Here is a 22,875-nt window from a genome sequence, read left to right on the forward strand (position 1 = left end):
GATGATGGCATATGGGGCACATAGTTGCCCACGGGATATCGTGCTCCCCAATGGGAACCACAAAACCTTGTCATTGGGAATCACTTAGTGCTGCTGCTGGATTTGACATCAAGTACCTGGTATTGGGCTGAGGGCTTTATAAAATGTTCAGGTAAAGAAAAACTATCGCTATAATTTATATTAAAAAAAAAATGTATATATATATATATATATATATATATATATATATATATATATATATAAAATATATAGTAAATTGTGAAGGAGTCGGCACTCTCGTCATTAAGTACAGAAATGCCTGGGTGCAGTGTCCAAAATTTTTAGAATATCTATCTACAAAGAAGGTCCGCACTCTCAGGTCTTAAAAAATAAATAAAAAGAGGCCGAAACGTTAGTCCTTTAGTCAATAAACATTTTTATTTATTTTTTAAGACCTGAGAGTGCGGACCTTCTTTGTAGATAGATATTCTAAAAAATTTTATATATATATATATATATATATGTATATACTGACCTAGTCACGGTCCTGCTGCTGTATTGATTCATACTGCCACTTAAATTAAAATCTTTTGCAGAAAATTACATTTTTAGCCCCAAAAGTTTGCTACATTCTTCTTAAAGGGGTGGTTCACCTTTAAGTTAACGTTTAGTATGTTATAGAATGGTTAATTCTAAGCAACTTTTCAACTGGCCTTTATTTTTTCTTTAATATAGTTTGTTTATTTATTTTGAATTATATTGCTGAAATTAGAATATATCTCTTTACATCATACTAAAAGTTAACTCAAAGGTGAGCAGCCCTTTAATGATGGAAGCAAAGTTTTCAACAACAAAAAAAAAGTTTTCAGAGAGCTCAAAGGTGGAGCATGCACTTTTCTGCTTATAGTGTGTCATGATTAGATGTAATCCAAATACTGTAATAACATGAGTGATCAGAGAGAGTCAGGAGTCTCAGTGGAGAGAGTCCAGCCATAGTGATAGTCATAGTGCCTGTTATATAACCTGTATTAAGAATGAGCTAAATTCCGTTGGCTACATTTTCCTTGGGTCAGGTTTATAGACAAGATCACGATTTTGCCGTAAGTGATAGAAATTAATTTGGTGATACAGTATGGGAGAGAGCCCATGTAAAATATAGAACGTTTTATTCCACTCTGCTTAGTATCATGTGAACAACATATTCTCCTGTGACAGGAGGGCACACAGCTGGTACAATGTAGATCCTGGCGTGACGCAGGCAGCGGAAATACATCCAACAGCATTTATCATGTACAGTAAGACTACCCCATCTGTTCGTCCCAGTGGAATGGTCGGATTTGGAGAGGAGAGAATGATGGGGGCGTAAGGACTCAAAACACGGGCCCCTCTCAGCACTCGCTCACCTACAAGAACAAAATTTAAACAATGAGAATTTGCTTAACTCAAATGATAATGTGGTGTGATTTGCTTTGGGCCACATTATACTTTTCACAGCCTGGGCTATGGGTGATGTGAAGAGATAAATCCCGTGGTGATCATATTGCTGTCAATCAAAATTCCCTGAAAGAATAAGATACAGTGGCTCAAGCTTGGGGATCAATTATGGTGAGATTTCAGCTTTCTTGGGGTCTATAGAACTATAGCAGGGCCAATGTTTCAGTACAGCATATATGCAACCTGGTTATGAGCTGGACAGTAGTCTATGGGGACCAATCACATGCTTGCTTTCATTATTTGGCACAGAGCTAATTAGCTAGGAACTCCCAAGTGCCCTTACACACACACCATGTTGTGAGATAAGTATAGAATGCAGCACATAAGATGAGTATAGAATGCAGCACATGAGATGAGTATAGAATGCAGCACATGAGATGAGTATAGAATGCAGCACATGAGATGAGTATAGAATGCAGCACATGAGATGAGTATAGAATGCAGCACATGAGATGAGTATAGAATGCAGCACATGAGATGAGTATAGAATGCAGCACATGAGATGAGTATAGAATGCAGCACATGAGATGAGTATAGAATGCAGCACATGAGATGAGTATAGAATGCAGCATATGAGATCAGTATAGAATGCAGCACATGAGATGAGTATAGAATTCAGCACATGAGATGAGTATAGAATGCAGCACATGAGATGAGTACAGAATGCAGCACATGAGATGAGTATAGAATGCAGCACATGAGATGAGTATAGAATGCAGCACATGAGATGAGTATAGAATGCAGCACATGAGATGAGTATAGAATGCAGCACATGAGATGAGTACAGAATGCAGCACATAAGATGAGTACAGAATGCAGCACATACGATGAGTACAGAATGCAGCACATGAGATGAGTATAGAATGCAGCACATGAGATGAGTACAGAATGCAGCACATACGATGAGTACAGAATGCAGCACATACGATGAGTACAGAATGCAGCACATACGATGAGTACAGAATGCAGCACATGAGATGAGTATAGCATGCAGCACATACGATGAGTATAGAATGCAGCACATGAGATGAGTATAGAATGCAGCACATACGATGAGTATAGAATGCAGCACATGAGATGAGTATAGAATGCAGCACATGAGATGAGTATAGAATGCAGCACATGAGATGAGTATAGAATGCAGCACATGAGATGAGTAAGGATATACCTGGCCAGACTTTAGATCTGCGGTCCAAGAGATTTCACACAGTCTTTATAGGCTTGAATTAGTTCATGGCAGCTGTCTTCTCCTTTCTCAGCCACACTGCATAGAGGAAATAAATCGTGGTTTTATTTTATGAGGAAGTGTGCCCAACATTTTACTTTTATTGCCTTTGTTATAGAGGAAATATCTACTGTAATTTTGGCACAAGTTGGTTACAGTTGAATTTCACTTTGTATGGCAAGTGAATCAGTGATCAGAAAGAGATAGATAGATAGATCAATAGATAGACAGAGAGAGAGATAGATAGATAGATGATTGATAGATAGACAGACAGTAGATAAATAGATAATAGAATAGTTTTTGAACAGTTCAATGTCGGACTGGGACACCAGGGACCCACCCAAAAACCTTTGAGTAGGGGCCCACCAATTAATCTTAGACCAGGGGCCCACTCTCAGTACTATTATTCTTCCTCTCCTCACTCAACCTCTATTCTCCTAGTCTCTTTCTTTTACATACTATAATCTATTATTCCATCTATTTAGCCTCTTTGTTCTCATAGAATTTGGGAATAGCCATGAAATATGCCAAATGTTTAGCAGCATGAGGGCCCACTGACACCTTGGCCCATCGGGACTTTTCCTGGTATCCCGGTGGGCCAGTCCGACACTGGAACTGTTTATTATTTTGCTCGGTTTAATTCGTGCATTGTACTTGTGGTGCTGTTGTTGTTGTGATATTGCTCAAAGCGGACTTAAAGCAACATGTACAAATACAAATTTTATTACTGAAAATCCCTCCCCAGTGGAGCTTACTATCTAAGATCCCTATCAGATTTGCGCATTATAGGGAACCAGGGGCACCAATACCATTGGGTCCATCTTCCCCCCTCCTGCTAACCCTTGTGCAAGTGGGTCTATGGCTGTGGAACAAAATCTCATGCAGGGCCCCTCCTTACAGATACACATCTCCAATGACCACCAGTTTCTTAATCCCACCCTTTTTCTAACCATATAGCCATGTACAAATAGCAAATGTTATTTCTTTTGGGCCCAGCTATCACAAATCCTGTAAATATTCACAAAGCGTGCAATTCTATTGCACATCAGTGCTGCTGGGAACTAGTGGAAAGAATGGGCTCTTGCAAAATAAACACGGCCAGCTCACTGCATTATTTATAAATGAACTACACTAGTGCCGCAGACAGTTTGTGGATTTCGGGCGGCCTTCTGGTTGATCTCTTCCTTCCATTCATCCCGCCCACGAGTAGCAATAACAATACATATATAGCTTTACAGATAATTTGTTATTTAAATGGGGTCAGTGTTCCCCATTTGAAAGCTGGAAAGAGTCAGAAGAAAAAGGCAAATAATTCAAAAACTATATGAAAAAAATAAATAATGAAGATCAATTGAAAAGTTGCTTAGAATTAGGGATGCACCAAATCCAGGATTCGGTTCGGGATTCGGCCAGGATTCGGCCTTTTTCAGCAGGATTTGGATTCGGCTGAATCCTTCTGCCCTGCCAAACCGAATTCTAATTTGCATATGCAAATTAGGGGCAGGGGGGGAAATCGCCTGACTTTATGTCACAAAACAAGGAAGTAAAAAATGTTTTCCCCTTTCCACCCCTAATTTGCAAATGCAAATTAGGATTCGGATTCGGTTCGGTATTCGGCCGAACCTTTCACAAAGGATTCGGGGGTTCGGCCGAATCCAAAATAGTGGATTCGGTGCATCCCTACTTAGAATTAACCATTCTATGATATACTAAAGGTTAACTTAAAGGTGAACCACCCCTTTAACAAACATTTGCACATTTTTACATGGTCATCATCACTGTGTTGGAAAGGTGGTGTTCCCTGTACTGCCACCTAGTGGACTGACACAAAATATACTTTAATATATTTGCACATTTCTGATGAGATATTTATTATTTTTCTTCTTCTATATAGTATCAACACATTTCCACAGTCTCATTTACTAAGGGACAGCAGAGAGAACTGCTTGAGACTTGTTGCAGGGCACAGTAGTCATATAGTCACTCTCAGATTGGAGAAATGGAGTAGTGTTTGTTGGCACTATGTTATTAAATATAAATATAATGAAAGCCATATGGAGTGTCCGTCTGGATTACACATGTCTCTGGTGCACAGTCCTCTGCCCTGCAGTCTCTTCATTTCCGCATGTCTCAGAGCTGCTGGGACTGAGCTCATCCCCGGATTATACAAGTAACCCAAATACCAAATAGAAATGAAAGAAAAGCAAAGGATCACTCCTCGGCCTGGGGAATACAATACTATACACATGCCCATACAACACACTGCTTATTTATATATACCTAGAAACAGGGGTGAATTTCAAACTGAAGGTGGAACTCCACCCAAAAATGTGTTATTCCCCAATGAAATAAAATATAACTCTAAGCAAATGTTCATTATAAATTAAATAAACATTTTCAGTGGTTTTAAAATAATTAGTAAATGGGGTTGCACCATAGCCCAGTCTGTTATGTGAAAAAATGTCTGGTTACTAGGGTAAATGGGACCCAAGCAACCAGATAGCTGCTGAGATTCCAGACTGGAAAACATGTGAATTAAAAAAATGCTTATCAATGAATGAATAGTGTATAATCAGCTCCAAATACACACACCATCATACATATGCAACATAATGGAGGCCACCACAGTGGGATGCTAAGAGTTAAAGGAGAACTAAAGCTTACACATGTTGTACATTATATTTTGTGCTTCTGTACCAGCCCAAAGCAACAACATCCTTTTAGCATGAAAGATCTGTGTCTCCAAAGATGCCCCAGTAGCTCCCCATCTTCTTTTCTGCTGATTCACTGCACATGCTCTGTGCTGCTGTCACTTACTGAGCTTAGGGACCCACTCACAATATACAGTACACATAGAATAGAAATGTCACAATATAAGGCTGATTAGTAATTACTACATGGCAGCACAGAAACCATACCTCCCAACTGTCCCTTTTTTGGAGGGACAGTCCCTCTTTTGACAGCTCAACCCGCAGTCCCTCATTTGTACTGGAAAGTCCCTCTTTTCTCTGCACAGAACAGCCAGAAAAAGAAACAAAGTTTCTCACTTAATTGGCTTTTAGCAGAGAGCCCAGAACAGCTAACAGGTGCAAATAAGATACTTTGTAACAATTTAGAGACACAAAAACACAGTTTAGATAAGGAGAAATATTTTCAAACTTTCATAACCTGCCAAATTTTGTAAAACAAACATGGTAATTAGAGGGTGTGGCCACAGAAAGGGGTGTGGTCAAAAAATTGCTGTGCTACATGCGGAAAAAAATTTTTTGTCCCTCTTTTTACTTCCAAAATGTTGGGAGGTATGCAGAAACCAGTGCAATTAGCATCAGAATTTAATAATCAGCCCTGTAGCATCAGTCTATATTACAGACCAACCTCATTTTCTGCTTTATAATTTGCGACGACCCCTAAGCTTAGTTTCTCAACAGCTGCTCAGAGCCCACTGAGCATGTGAGCGTCACAGACACTTTCCAAGATGGTGACCCCCTGTGACAAGTTTGAAGTCCTGGATCATTGCTGCTATTGACAAGCTGAAACTTTAGGCTGGTGCAACAAGTGCAGTATATAAAATATGGCATTTTTAGCCACATTTATTTTTAGGGTTTAGTTCTCCTTTAAGCTGACCAGATCATTTGGACGTTGCTGGGCTGTAGTAACTGAAAAAGCATAACTATAGCTAAACATAGCACAAGCAGCGGATGGGTTAAAGAAGTGGGCCTGGAGGCTGGAATATGAAATGTGGCAGCACATGTTAGCCATGCATAACTGCACTCAGACTATCCCACCCTTTTTATCTGCAGCTAATGAGGCCCAGCCTGACTCAGCAATCCCCCCCTCTCAGCACCTTTTATTCACGCTCACCCCAGGCGCTGAGCAGGGAGTGTCGGGACACGGGCTGCTCCTCTCAGATAAAGAGGCAGTTCCCTGTCAGGGTATGTTAGGCAGCCAGCTGTAAGGAAGGTGCAGTCACCCTAGTAATAAAGGAACGTGAATAAAATGTGTATCTCTCATATGCATGAAACACACGTATAAAATACCACATGAATCATTGCTCTGAGTAATGGCTGGACTGGGAGATAAACACTGATGATAACTTTACGCCAGGCTGTTGCTACCTAGCCCTGAACTAGTAATGCTGGGGCAAATATATCTGCTATCCCGGAGACTATTATTCAACTACTGAATCTCTACTGCACCATCTCTCCCTACTATACCTGCTATCCCACAGCCACACTCCCTTCCCAGAGACTATTATCCACTGTTACTATAGGCACCATCTCTCCCTACTATACCTGCTATCTCACAGCCACACTCCCTTCCCAGAGACTATTATCCCACTGCTACTATAAGTACCATCTCTCCCTACTATACCTGCTATCCCACAGCCACACTCCCTTCCCAGAGACTATTATCCACTGTTACTATAGGCACCATCTCTCCCTACTATACCTGCTATCCCACAGCCACACTCCCTTCCCAGAGACTATTATCCACTGTTACTATAGGCACCATCTCTCCCTACTATACCTGCTATCTCACAGTCACACTCCCTTCCCAGAGACTATTATCCCACTGCTACTATAAGTACCATCTCTCCCTACTATACCTGCTATCCCACAGCCACAGTCCCTTCCCAGAGACTATTATCCCACTGTTACTATAGGCACCAACTCTCCCTACTATACCTGCCATCTCACAGTCACACTCCCTTCCCAGAGACTATTTTCCCACTGTTACTATAGGCACCATCTCTCCCTACTATACCTGCCATCTCACAGTCACACTCCCTTCCCAGAGACTATTTTCCCACTGTTACTATAGGCACCATCTCTCCCTACTATACCTGCTATCCCACAGTCACACTCCCTTCCCAGAGACTATTATCCCACTGTTACTATAGGCACCAACTCTCCCTACTATACCTGCTATCCCACAGCCACAGTCCCTTCCCAGAGACATTATCCACTGTTACTTTAGGCACCATCTCTCCCTAATATACCTGTTATCCCACAGCCACAGTCCCTTCCAAGAGACTATTATCCACTGTTACTATAGGCACCATCTCTCCCTAATATACCTTTTATCCTTACAACCACAATCCCTTCCCATAGACTATTACCCCACTGTTACTATAAGCACCATCTCTCCCTAATATACCTGCTATCCTCACAACCCCTTCCCATTGACTATTACCCCACTGTAACTATAGGCACCATCTCTCCCTACTATACCTGCTATCGCACAGTCACAGTCCCTTCCCAGATACTATTATCTACACTGTTTATATAGGTGCTGCTATGTTACCAGGGAAATATATATGGTATGTTATTACCCATGAGCCACATTCAATTGTAAAGCTGTGTTGGGGAGCAACACAAGCATGAAAAAAGTTCCTGGGCATGTGATTGGCTATTTGGGAGTCAATATATGGACTGTCAGCCTACAATAAGATGTGTTTGGCAGTAAATCTGGTTTTATGCAACCAAAACTTCCCTCCAAGCCAATAATTAAAAAATAAGCTCCTGCTTTGAGGCGACTGAGAGTTACAGCTAAGGGCTTGGTGAGCAACTGGTTGGGGATCCCTGTTATAGAGGATTCCTAGATTATATATTTGTACCACTGCTTCTATATCGGTGCAATGCCCAGGGTTGAGTGTTTCCCTGCTTTGACCTCCCCCACCAATAAAACAGCTGGAAGAATTTGAATATATCTAATGCTATTAAAATACTGCAGAACTACAGTATCTGATTTTTGTATCTCTATATCCTAGTGCAAAAGAAGCAATATTTGTGTGCACAAGGCTAAGATGACCTGATCTCAGTTCAAATAGAATTCGTTCCTATGTGCCCTGAGCTACTTGCTGTGATGCAAAATATCTTTCTCGCAGAGCAGCGGATTTGCTGTTGCCATGACTACTCGCCCCAGAGAAATGTGGGTCAACACCAGCTTCGGTTATGTTGGTCAGTTTGGGAGACAGCGCTACAATAATTAGACTCTCCAATAAATAAAGACTGGCAGTGCCAACAAGGCACAATATTTTTTTTAAAATTGGAAACAGATAATGAGTAACCTTGATGCCCAGCCTACTGTATATATATAGATATCCTTGAAAAAGGTCCCCAGGTGGGACCGAAACGTCAGATTAAGATGTAAAATCACTTGAATAAATACTATTTTCTTCATCAACAACAATGTGAGTGCTGATCCTCTCTATACTATATATATATATATATATATATATATATATATATATATATATATATTTATATATATTTATTTTTTTATTATTCTTTATTATTATATATAAAAGCTTCTTACTCCCATCAAATGCCATTGTTTCCTAAGGTTTTACTGGATGTACAGGAGCACCTATTCACTGGTCATGGCACCCTACTGAGCATGGATACTGATACTGTGGCATGCTGTGCTTTCAGAGCTTTAAATCAGAGCTGGTTTATAGTTTCCGTTGGGTATAAGTGACTAGGTTTGAGAAGCTTCTCCTCCGTGCCCTGCGCGGCTTGTTCGGATTGCAAAAATAACTCTTGCATAAGCAAGTTCCTGAAATATATCTGCTGCATCTGTGTTTCCCTGGTACTTGAGTTACGTTAGCTGTCTGTGTACATGTAACCTTCATGCACCATCCAAACCTGGAATGATTATTACATTTCAAGCTAGAGTGGGGCAGAACAGAAATAAAACTACATCCTGCTAAAGGTTAAGTCCAAGGTGAACGTCCCCTTTAAAAGAACATCAAACTTGCTTATGCACCACAATGCATATTTGATTGAATTCTCAGCTTTTGTTGCCATGTGACTTTATTGCTTTGGACAGTATTGTCCAACTTTAGTATGTCTTTTACTACATTATGCCATGTCTGGGTGAATTACAACAAATGGAACCCCTGGGCATGCTGGGGGCAAACTCTCTTGTTGATCTTTTACCCTTCGGCTTTATATTTCTATATTCTGCCTACTGATTACAGGTTTAAGATAAACCATGAAAAGAATAAGGGGAACAGACGTATGTGTTGGCTGGCAAAGTCCTGGCTAGGTACAATACAAGTTGGATTTCATTTTATCACCAAGTCATTAACCACAGAACTGACTTATTTGCATGAACTGCTGCACGATTGCAACTTTCCAATATAAAATGTTATTTATAAATGTTAGTGCTATTGAAAGCAATAGCTGTCTGGCTATTTCAGCACTGCTTGTCTTGACCCTTGAAACAAGAATTTTGGTCTCCTCCAGCCAAGCCTCCATTTCCATCGGAAAGTTGCTTAAAACTACATTTCCTTTCAGTAGACAATATTTCAGTTTTTTTCATAATTTGGCTTGGGTTCCCCTTTAAAAAACATCAAGCAAGGAACGCTCTAGCGTGCGCTCATTAAATGCTCTAATGTGGTATAGGATCCGTTATCTGGAAACCTGTACTCCAGAAAGCCCCTAATTACAGGAAGACCATCTCCCACAGACTCAATTTTATCCAAATAATCCAAATTTTTAAAAACAATTTCCCTTTTCTCTGTAATAATAAAACAGTACCTTGTACTTGATCCCAACTAAGATGTAATTAATTTATCCATATTTGGAACAAAACCAGCCTGTTGGGTTTATTCAATGTTTACATGATTTTCTGTAGACAAAGTATGAAGATCCAAATTATGGAAAGGTCCATTATCCCGAAACCCCAGGTCCTGAGCATTCTGGATAACAGGTCCCATACCTGTACTGGGAATTCTTGTGTGTAGCTGCAGTACCAGTCACACCAGTTATTAGAGGCATGTCCTGGTGCATTTGGACTGACTGCAGCTCACAAAGGTTTGATTTATTAGCAGACACCTAATCAATGTTGGACTGGCCCCACTCTGGAAAAATTCCCGTTGACCCTATCTTATTTATACCAGAGGCCTATAGTCCACTATATAAATTGGAAATGTCTCAAATTGTTATGAGTGGGCCCTGGATGCAAGGTTTTCTCGTGGGTCCTGTCCTACACTGCATTGATGGTACTAGTATGGGACCTGTTATCCAGAATGCTCGGGACCTGGGGTTTTCCAGGTAACGTATCTTTCCACAATTTGGATCTTCATACCTTTAGTCTACTAGAAAATCATGTAAACATTAAATAAACCCAATAGTCTCATTCTGCTTCCAATAAGGATTAATTATATCTTAGTTTGGATCAAGTTCAAGGTACTGTTTTATTGTTACAGAGAAGAAGGAAATTATTTATAAAAATTTGGTTTATCTGGATAAAATGGAGTCTATGGGAGACCAACTTTCCGTAATTCTGAGCTTTCTGGATAACAGATTCCATGCCTGTACCAGCTATCAGAACAATATAGAGTACTGATATTTAATGTGGATCTGCTCTGTCCCTGATATTAGCATTCAAATATATCACATGATATAGTTGGATGGAATTTTTATGCTACCCTTAAAGGCACTTGGAATTTCATTCTGCCTTTTATACTAATCCTGGCTGTATTTCATCCCCCATAGCAATAACCTCACTGTGTTTAATGCCTTCTGTCCAGTCTCACTGCTAATCTGCTTTCGTTTATGGATTATAATGAGGAAATGATTCTACTCACTGATGCCCTTATATCACTAATATCTCTCTCTCTTCTACACCAATCAGAGCAGGGTCCGAATCAGTTCTGCTAGAATTCCCAGAATCCACAAATAACCAAAGGCACAGCAACATATTCATAGCAGATCTTTATGTAGATTATTCAGCATTCACTTCCCCAATAGATTTTACAATCTAAGGTCACTATTGCATTCACAAACACAATAACAGAGTACCTGGAGGAAACCACGCAAGCATGGGGGCGAGTATACTAGTATATCAGTATAACACTGCATTGCCATGAATTGAGCCTAGATGTTGTTTACCAGCAGCTGGAGGACTTGTTAATTATACATATAATAATCTTGAAAAGTTGCTGCAGAATGTATTTATATGTAACTAGTACTTTTGGGACATTCTGCATATAACACCATATTATGAGTATGGGACCCTAAATTCCACTGGCCTACCCAACTAGCCTGCAGAAAACAAAGTGGGTCTGTGTGTGTGTGTATATATATATATATATATATATATATATATATATATATATATATATATATATATATATATATATATACTGTATAGCATTATAGTATATATAGATGCACACTGGCACTTTAAAACAAAGTGAAGAAAATCAAAATTTATTTGCCAACGTCTCCTTTTGTGTGTTTTGAGAAAGGTCTCATAAGGAGACAAGTTGACACATAAATTTAGATATTTTTTTTTCACTTTATTTTAAAGTGCCAGTGTGCATCTATATAAAATAGCATCTAAAATGTATTAATTTGTATTTTTTTTACTTTATTTTAAAGTCCCAATGTACATCTATATAAAATAGCATCTAAAATGTATTTATTTGTATTTTTTCACTTTATTTTAAAGTCCCAGTGTGCATCTATATACAGGTATGGGATATGTTATCCAGAATACTCAGGACCTGGGGCTTTCCGGATAAGGGATCTTTCCGTAATTTGGATCTTCATACCTCAAGTCTACTAGAAAATCATGTAAACATTTAAATAAATCCAATAGGCTGGTTTTGCTTCCAGTAAGGATTAATTATATCTTAGTTGGGATCAAGTACAAGCTACTGATTTATTATTACAGAGAAAAAGAAAAAACATTATTCAAATTTGGATTATTGGAATAAAATGGAGTCTATGGGAGACAGCCTTTCTGTAATGTGAGATAAAACGGCACTCACCATTCATTAGGTTACTGGCCGGGTGCTAACCAATTAATCAATAATAGTCCAGAGAAGGCACTCACAACAAAAGTATATTTATTCGTGCATGGTGCATCAACGCGTTACGGCTCACATAGAGCCTTCTTCAGGACACATAGAGCCGTCGTCAGGACTACATATATATATAGTCCATAGGAAAGCCAGCACTCTCAATAAATAATGGTAACTTGCCTGGGTGCAGCATTATCAGTGTTATTTATAGGGTATTTTTTTCCAGAAAAGGTGGCAACCCTACTTGGCATCATGGTATGTCCCTGATTTGGTAACAATGTAGTTCCAATTATCTATTGATCTTTTATTTAAATTGTACCCCCTGACATCCAAAATATATTTCTGAATGACCCGGGCCTAGTGTTCCAGATAGTATGTTGTCACTTGATGCTCACTTTGGGGGGCTCAGACACTACAGCTGTCAGTATGAATTCCTGCTTTCAAGTGAATACCCGGCTGCACATTTGTGTAAGTTGATCGTTGCCCTTTAATGGCATACAGCTTAGTGTTAGGCTTAGTATTTTGCCACATATGCGGTTTGGAGAAAAATAAGAGCATTTGCCCTGGAGTGCAATCTGTGCTGCTACTGGACTGTGCTGCTTTATGAGAATAATCCATGTTTCTGACAGATATTATCAGTCCTGCCATCTATATGAAAGATAAGCAAAGTTATGGGATGAAGTGCGTGCATGATTATGTATAGATTAAATATTCTGTCCTAGTGACCCCTAGCTGATTAGTGTAAGGATGAGAGCTGAACTCTTGGTCACTTTATCTTCATGCAGTTACACGGCCATCTCAAAAATGTGCAGAGTCAATGAACATGATTTATGTGAGGGCTGCATTTAGCGACTTCTCCAAATAGCGGCTATTTCAGCTGTTTTCTGCCTCAGGGTCAGTGTCAGAGGATAAAGGGCCTAAGGCAAAGGACAAAATCCTAATTACATCAGTAGTTTTAAACCCTCTCTACAATCAAATCATTGGTCGGGGTGGGGCAAGTAATTAAATCAGCCCAATTGGCGGGACTTCAGTGGCCTGTACAGCTGTATAAGGGATTTGACACATGGACCATATTCTCTGCTGTTGTTTTATAGCCTGAATAGGTAAATGGAGGTACAGTATTTGAGAAGGCCCAATAGTGGATTTGGGCACTTTGATAACTGAAAAATACTTATCGAATATTCACCCCATGTGCCATCAGCCTTCAGATAACCAACTAATAAAGAAAGAACATCTTTTGCTGCTCATTGTAGAGCAAAATACCTTTGATTTTTTAAAAATTTTGTATACAATAGCCCTATATTGCACCTTCTATTTTACAATGTCATACACAGCCCCAGGCTGGAAATAACTGCCGGGAATTGTGCTAAAAGCCAATGACACTGTGAAAATTCTTACTGTTTAATGACTCAGGAAAAACAAAATGTGACATGGCGTCTGAGTGCACAACAGAAACAAGATCATGGTTTAAAAAACAGGCAGAGTTTGTTCTCTTACCTGTCCACAGACAAATGGAAATGGATTTATAGAATGACCTTTCTAAGCACAAGCAATATGAACTGCGTCACTGGGCACAAGCACGTGTGTGTAAATAAATACAATCACATGCATAAAACACAAGCACATATATATATTTAAACTTCCACACACAGTTACCATTTGACTGGTCTGCCCATTAATTATGTCAATGAAGCAAGAGGAGAGATACAGTATAGGAACCAGTCAATAGAACTACAACTTCCAGCACCCCCTGTATCAGCTCCGCCAACTGCTGAACCACAGACGGTCGCCCATGTCTTCTTTAATGAGGCATGAAAGCCCTGCAGCATGAATTTTATGTTTCACTAAATTGGTAAAGAGTATTTTGCAAAACGGGCATCGTCACGTTCTCCGAATGAAAGTATTTCTCAATGACTGTAAATAGAAAAAAAACAGGGCCAACCGGCACTCAAAGGAATCCACAGGGCCAAAAAAATAAAGTAAAAAACTATATTTATTAGTAGAAGTTAAAAATGACACGTCTCCATAGGCCCTACTCTAAATGACTGTACCAATTGTTCTATCACATTGTTTCATTGTTTCTATCAAAATGAGTTATATCTTTATAAATAAGTTTTAATTTTTATACATTTTTTCCCTGCATCCTAAATTCAATATATGGACTCATTTAACTATATAGTACAGTTTGGTACATCTTATGGGATTTATTTTATTCTTATTAATATATTGGTAGCTACTATTGGTAGGTAGCTGTGAATAAAAGCAGTGACCTCTACACACAAGGTCATGAGGCACATTGGCACCAGCTATGGGAAAGACGGACAGTCGGCGGGATTCTGGGAGTTGCAGCTGGAGGGCTGCAAGTTGGAGAGATCTTATGTATGTAATGAAAATTTCATTATACAATTCCTGCAACCTGTTTTCCGTATGGAAACTCATCCATGCGACGGAGGCAATGGGGTAACTACAAGTTCATAGGAACCATAGAGAAACCTTTTCAGAGGCTAAATAAACCCAGAACAGGATAAATTGAAAATGTGCATCAGTCAGAATCCCACAGAACCCTGTACAGCAGCTGTACTTGGTGCCTCCTGTTGTTATAATGTTTTGGCACTCAGTACCTGTTGGTGAAATAATTGACACACATCCAGTCTCATGCACAAGAGATTTTGGGTCACTCACCATTTCTCCATGGCAATCTTGAGTTCAGCGCATGGGCTTTCTGTAGGTTTTGCCTCAACCTCTGCCACGGTTTCCGCTGGCCCTTCTTTCACACTGTCGGACATAATGAATATTGGTAGTGATAGCTGGGAATGCCTCCACCAAACTGTCTAACTGGAGCCCTGTTCCCTGAGTAGTGACTGCCCTAGTTTCCCCTCTCTGATCCCTATCTGAGCCTTGCATGCACTGCCTGGGTGGATATGTGTCACTCTCACTGGAGGTACTGGGAGCTCTGCCCAGTTATTGGGAGGGAAGGTGGGAGGGGGAGGGCGAGTGCTAGATCTCCTTTCACCGTGAAGCTTAATTCACAAACTGAGGCCAAAAACCTTTTGCTGACAGAAATGATCTTTTGATCACTGCACGTGGCCCGGAGCATTAATAAGTAACACAATGCCATGCTAACTTGTAGCTGCCCTTTTTATATGACAGTTTGCACAGTAAGTAAAGCACGGACATGCCACTGTATCTCATTTAGGTTCTCCTAGTACATGTACAAAACCCTTGATTTTTAGGCCAATAAAGAATATATTTGGGAGACTTAACTTCCCCAAAAAGAGATTAAATGAGAAGGAAAGCAATTTTAACTTGGGTTGCCAAAAGTTAGGCACCCCAAGTGGTTATATTTACTTACCTGACACCCTGGGCCAGTGCTCCTATCAGCAGAAAACTCCACCAACTCTGGATTCTGCCAGCGCGCACCACGGAGCATCCTTTTCTCTCCTTCAAATTTTCCAGGGCAGACAATAGAATGAAATAAACAGCTTTTACATTAAAGTTTGGCTTTTCACTCTTACTGTGCATGCTCAGGCGCAAGAAGAAATAAGAAGCATGAAGAGGATCGCTCAATGTGATCTCTGAAAGTACCCTGGGCCGTTGCAGTTTTCTGCACCAACCCGGGGTGTCAGGTAAGTAAATACAGTACAATCACTTGGTGATGCCTAACTTTTGGCACCCCAAACAAAAAAATACTTTCCTTCTACTTTAACTGCTGTATTTACACATATATAATTATACAGTTCTCCAATGGAAAGACTTCTGTAGTCTTCCCAACTTAATTTACCATCCCCCTCCCTTGCCTTCGAAGGGGTGGTTCGGCTTTAAAGTTATCTTTTATTATGTTATAGAATGGACAATTCTAAGCAACTTTTCAGTAGGTCTTTGTTTTTTATTTTCTATAGTTTTTGAATTATTTGTCTTCTTCTTCTTGTCTTCTTCTTCTAGCTTTGAAATGGGGGTCATTGACCCCATGTAAAAAGAAATGCTCTGTAAGGCTACACATTTATTGTTATTGCTTCTTTTTATCACTCGTCTTTCTGTTCAGGCCTCTCCTCTTCATGTTATTCATATTCCAGTCTCTTATACATATCAGTGCATGGTTGCTAGGGTAATTTGGATCCTAGCAACTAGATTGCTGAAACTGCAAACTGGAGAGCTGCTGAATAAAAAGCTAAATAACTCAAAAACTACAAATTATAAAAAATTAAAACCAGTTACAAATGGTCTCAGAATATCACTCTCTACATCATACTAAAAGTTAACTAAAAGGCGAACAACCCCTTTAATCCCCTACATACCTAACCCTGGTTTTTGTTCTTGAGGAAACTAGTAGAACAGGCTCGATTAGCCTTTTGTCCTCCACAGTCCTTGAACTACAACTGCCAGAATGCAACATGCCTCCATTGCAACAAAAAAATAACTGAAGGTCACAGGTTACCTTTACCCTAAAGATAGAATGTGGTAACGTAGACTGAAAGAAGATCTGAGCTATTATACACTTAGCCTTTAGTTTTTACTCATGTGAATGAGTGCAATTTCAATACAAAACTGAAGACCTGCAAAACAATCAATTAAATAAAAAAGAACAATAAATTTTAAAAAAAATGTTTCCTAAATTTGCTGGTTTTGGGCACATTTTTCTATTTCACCTGTTTTTAATTCCTTCTAAAAATCATATGCTATTATGGATAATTTCCATATTTGGCACCCATTATTTGCTACAGGACACTAAAGAATATTTTATAGCAAAATGTATTTTTTTTTTTTTTTAAAAAAGTGTGTTTCCCAAAGTTATGAAAATCGTATGAAGTCATAGGATTTCACAGATATTATCACTATCCCCCCAAGGCACTGTATAGTTACAACCAATTATTTTGGTTTCAATCTATATGTAGGTGCAGGGATGTAGTTAACACTTTCTTAAAAGAAGTCCCATAAGAATGAGTTGTGCTCTGTGAAAGGTAGATATTGTTCAATGGGTATATTTAGGGTTGTTCCTGTTTCCTAATTGATACAATATGGAGAGACCCCATGTACTGAGTTCTTTGTACCCCATCTGCGGTAACTGCTAGAAATACCAAGGGCCAAGACTGAAAGGGCTTTGCTGCTGAAAAAAAAGTATCAAAGAGGTTGTTCACCTTTAAATTACCTTGTAGAATAATGTACAGAGTGATATTCTGAGACAATTTGCACTTGTTATTCATTTTTTATATTTTTGAGTTATTCATCTTTTTATTCAGCAGCTCTCTAGTTTGCACTTTCAGCAATCTGGTTGGCTGGGATCAAATTACCCTAGCAACCCAAGAGGCTGGAATATGAATAGGAGAGGGTCTGAATATCTGGTAGTAGATGTTCCTTAAATGCTTTGAGTATAAGTAAGTTTAGCTCCTCAAATAGGGTAGTAGGTTCGCCACCTCTACTAAGGAATTATCATATAAACAGGAAATTGAAAATCCACTGGAGAGCAAAGTGATGAATTAGTGTTTCAGTTTATTTGAGATGCATAGCATTTGTAGCCTTACAGAGCATTTGTTTTTTAGATGGTCAACAGTCCCCATTTGAAAGCTGGAAAGAGTCAGAAGAAGGCAAATAATTCAAAAACAATAAAAAAAGGCAAATAATTAAAAAAAAAAAAAAAAAAATCAAATGAAAAGTTGCTTAGAATTAGCCATTCTATTACATACTAAAGGGGACTAGGACCCCTTGGATGAGGATCAGTCAGTAATAGATTCGATTCTGTATAGTAAATCTCATAAGAGCAGCTCTGTGCTCCAACTAGGAGGGTTTGTTGGGTTAGTGCTCCCCAGGCAATACTTGCCTACTGTAGAGCCACAGTGGGAAAGGACCCATTTTATACTAGACTGCATCAACTGCAAATTTGGAATGAGCATGTTGCTCTTGTCCGTCAGCTACTGTATATTACTGGAATGATAACTTCATCAGATGCACAGGATCACAAAGGATATTTGAATGTTCAATAAGGCATTCGTGCTGCCTCCCCCAATTATGCTCTCTGCACTAGAAAAGTCAAATTACCGGAAATTCGGCTCTTAAAGTTAGCTGGAGTGACTTGCAAGGAGGTGAAATGTGAATTGTTCATTTAATGGTTAAAGGACCAGTAACAGTAATTTTTTTTTTTGTAACGAAAAAAACACCAACCCAGTTTAAACTTTCACATCGCAAAGCTTATATTAAGAAATAACTTACCGATTCTCTGCATGCGCTCTTCTTCTGAAACAGCGACAGAGCGACAATCTATCGTGCGGAGCTCGATTTCTCCTCCCTGGCTATCTCCGATAGAAGGCAGGGTGGAGAAATCCAGCACCGCACGATGGAGCATCGCCCTGTCGCCGTTTCAGAAGAGGAGTGCATGCAGAGAATCGGTAAGTAATTTCTTAATAAAAGCTTTGCGAATTAAAAGTTTAAACTGTGTTGGTGTTTTTTTTTCATTAAAAAGAAACAATTAAAAAAAAAAAAAATTATGTTACTAGTCCTTTAATGTGTAATTGGGTTGGCCGCCAGAGGGAGCTAGAGATTAATATTAGTTTCATAAGAGTCAGGAAATGTGCCACGAGGGGGTGAGAAAGGGAAGTTATAAAAAGGGGAGGCCCCTGGGAAAGAGATGCAGCATTTGAAAGATAGCAAGCAGGGAACCACTGAAATAGTAGAGTCATCTTCCTGGAGAGGCACTGAATTTAGCTAGTGTGAGTCCATCGATTGTAAGAGGACACTATAGGAGTGTGAGATGAGAAAGGGTAATTAGCATTGGCAGCTACGGCTCCAACAAGAAGTGACTGGGCAAAGTGACCCAACAGGTATCCCACCAGTCAGGGTTAAACAGGATAGGCAAAGCCAGAGGAGAAGTTGGTGAAGGGTGTGAGACTTCAAGTGGAACCACCTAGCGTGAGCAATGTCAGGGCAAAGCCTGGGAAGAGGGGGAAGTGGTGACTAGACCCCCTGGTAGGACACTGCAGGCTGAGGGGTGAGTGGGAAGGGACAACGTGTAAGCTGAGGAGCACATTTGAGAGGGGCCTGAATTTATGTATCCACCTGACCAAGTGCAATTAACGGAGGTACCACAAGAGGGAAGCAGATTTGAGCCCTGTGAATGTGTTGCTACTTGTGTGCTAAACAAGTGTGACAATATTAATAAACAACTTTGGTTCAATTTCAACTCCCGGCATCTCGTGTCTCAATAAGTTCCCTTCCTGATGAACAGCTACAGGCTTTATGCTGCCCCTGTTAACTGAGGTGAGTTTCTCAACGCATATCATTGTCACAGCGCCCCTGCTGTTCATGGTTAGGAACACCCTTCTGCCACATTAGCTGGGCCCATCTAAGTAAAGAGTATGTAATGCATTGTTTTACCGGGAGTTGTCACTCGCCTTTTGAAAAATGATATAGACCAGGGTTGTCCAACTGGCGGTGATAAGTGATATCCCTACAGTGAGCACCAACCATTTGGTTTTTTGGTGTGCTACTACCATTAATGTGGACATGGTCTTGTGGTAACATGGGTGTGGTTTAAGTGGGTGTGGTTTAAAAACAGGGAGTGGTCAACACTGGCTTTCATTATTGGCCCTCCACCATGTAGGGCAGCAAAATTCCCAGCCCTTGGTACCACAGAAGTTGGACAGCACTGATATGGACAATTCTATGTTGCCAAAACAAATAAAAATGTGTTAAAATTGCATAAACAGCAAAATGCTGAAGAGATTTGACTATTACTTAAGGTAGCACTTATACAACCAGAGTCCCACTTGGCCAGTTACCCTCTTAAAGGACAAGTAAACCTTAAAAATAAGTGAATTTAAAATTAATAAAGGTGCTATTCTTAGCACTTTTGCAATGTACATTCATTATATATATATTTTTAATGACAAGATATTAAAGGATTCATGTACTGTTAACATCAATGAATTTTATTACAACAGCACCTCCAGCTGGTCATTTTCTTACCATTCTGAACATTATTATTATTACAGTTTTTCTAATGAAGGGGAATTGCCCTTTAAGCTGCAAGTCTCAGTTCTCCCAAGAGACCTGCTTATCTTAAATAGTTATAATTGTATCTTTGCTTACATAAATAGTTACAAATCTAAGTGCAAGTGCTGAGTATTCTGGGCTCTTTGCCAAAAAGCCTCTTGTTTAATTAAGTTTTACTTTTTCTGGCGTCAGTGCAGGAGATGAAAGAGAAACTCGGGACATTTCAGGAAAAAAACAGGGCTGAGCTGTTAGGATAGGGACTGTCCCGTCAAAAACTGGACAGTTGGGAGATATGTTCTATGTAGGATGAGTCTACATTATGCTGGGAGAGTAACAATGCTGTGCAGAAACAAGGCAGGCTTATGGGTAAATGAAAGCATTGGATGTCTGCATTGTGTAACAGGGCTACCATTATCCAGCCTAGCTCACATATTCATCAAACAACATTGTAGGGACATTCCCTTACTGTGCAATTAGATAGACCTTTATCAGTAAATAGATAATATAGGTTCTTCATTCCTTACCCGAGAGGGGCATTAAACCTTGCCAGACAACACTCATAATGGCTCAAAACCATTATATAAAAAAATATCCACCTGGATATGTAAAATCTATTGCACTGGCGGTCAGCTAACAGGCATTCATTTTACTAATCAGCTACTAATATATTTGTAGGTATAGAATTGTGTGTGCCTTGACCTAATGGCACCTACTAAGAGAGTTTAATAACTGAAAGCAACAACTAAGGGCCCTATCAAAATCTACTGGCAGTATAAATAAGTAGTAATAGTAATAGCAACTTCCCCCTTGCAAGGAGCTCATCACTGGTTTGGCATCATAAACAATACTTTGCAAATAAATCAAAGAAAAGCAATTTAAGTTAATTCAACTTTTCTATGTAAGAAAATATACACAAGGCCCAGCAGAGTACAGCATAATAATATCAAGAGATACTTTACATAATAATAAAGGGAAAACAACAGAATGTGAAGGTGGATTAAAGGGAGTGAAGTGCCCTCTACTGTACAGTGAATGCATAATTATAAGAATAGAATACTACAATAAAACAGCGATGAATTAATTTTTAACCCCAGATAGAGCAATTGGAGCAATGAACCAACTACAAAGTGTCCCCATAGGAGAAAGCCGAAAAGGTGACAACAACTTGAATTCCTGAACCAGAAGTCAGCTTCACACCAACAACCTAAAGCACCAAAGTTTTTTTAAGCGTCTGCAGTTATAATTTATGTTTCTTTTCCATAAGACAGCTTTGGGGTTAATGTTGTGAACATAAATATTAACTGCAGACGCTTAGTTCACCAGTGGGAAGCTGACTTCTGTTTCTACGCATTCAAGCTGCCGTTGCCTTTTTGCCTTTCTGTTATGGGGCACTTTGCAAGTCAGATTCAAGCTCAAGATTTAAAAAAAACAAAAAAAACAAAGGGCGAATAAGCCTTAGCTACTACTATAGCAGTCTGGGGGGGGGAATTAAGTATATTTTTAATATGTTAAAGAATGGTAAATTTTAAGCAACTTTCAATAGGCCTTCATTTTTTTTTTTTATAGTTTTTGAATTATTTGCCTTCTTTTTCTGACTCTTTCCAGTTTTCAAATGTGCGAGGCTACACATTTATTGTTATTGCAACTCTTTATTATCCGTCTTCTTATTCAGGCCCTCTCCTACTCATGGGGGCAAATTCACTAAGCGCCGAAACGCCGAACGCTAGCGTTACTTCGCTACGCTGGCGTAGTTTCGCTAGTGTTACTTCGCACCCTTACGCCTGGTGAAGTTTCGCTAGCGACGTAACTACGCAAATTCTGAACGCAGTGTACTGAACGCTACCTTTTACGCTAGACTTCCTTCGCCACCTCAAACCTGGCGAAGCGCAATAGAGTAGATAGGGATTGTTTCAAAAAAAGTCAAAAAAAACGCTGGGGTGTTTTCTACATTATGGGTGATAGGCTGAAAAAGATCGAAATTTTTTTTGGGGCTCCCCTCCTTCCCCCCTACATTTCCTGACTCATGGCAACTTACCTAGACAGTGGGCACATGTGTAGGGCAAAATAAAAATTTTATTTGATGAATTTAAGGTTTTCTAGGCATTTGTAGTGCTGATACGTGTTCCTCCATTGAAATTTGAATTTGGCGCCCTATGCAAATTAGCCTTCGCTAGCGTAACTTCGCTTTACTTAGCGAATCAACGCTAGCGCAACTTCGCAACCTTACGCTACCCCTGTGCGCAACTTCGGATTTTAGTGAATTTGCGAAGCGCTGGCGAAACTACGCCTGGCGAAGTGTGGCGAAGTGCGGCGAAGCGTGGCGAAGTTGCGCCTGGCGAAACTACGATTGTTAGTGAATTTGCCCCATAGTATTCAA

At 39.6% G+C, this 22,875-nt stretch overlaps 1 long non-coding RNA gene across 1 annotated transcript; it reads right to left on the reverse strand.

Moving 5' to 3' along the window:
• Positions 1–1,128: 1,128 nt before the first annotated feature.
• On the reverse strand, positions 1,129–15,460 carry XB5727854.L. The gene is made up of 3 exons (XR_001932305.1): positions 15,198–15,460; positions 2,642–2,737; positions 1,129–1,382 (listed from the first exon to the last, which is right to left on the reverse strand). It is a non-coding gene; the product is annotated as an Uncharaterized LOC100489525 L homeolog (long non-coding RNA).
• Positions 15,461–22,875: the final 7,415 nt, after the last annotated feature.

This window comes from Xenopus laevis, chromosome 7L (genome assembly GCF_017654675.1).
Source record: "Xenopus laevis strain J_2021 chromosome 7L, Xenopus_laevis_v10.1, whole genome shotgun sequence".
NCBI classification, from domain to species: Eukaryota; Metazoa; Chordata; class Amphibia; order Anura; family Pipidae; genus Xenopus; species Xenopus laevis.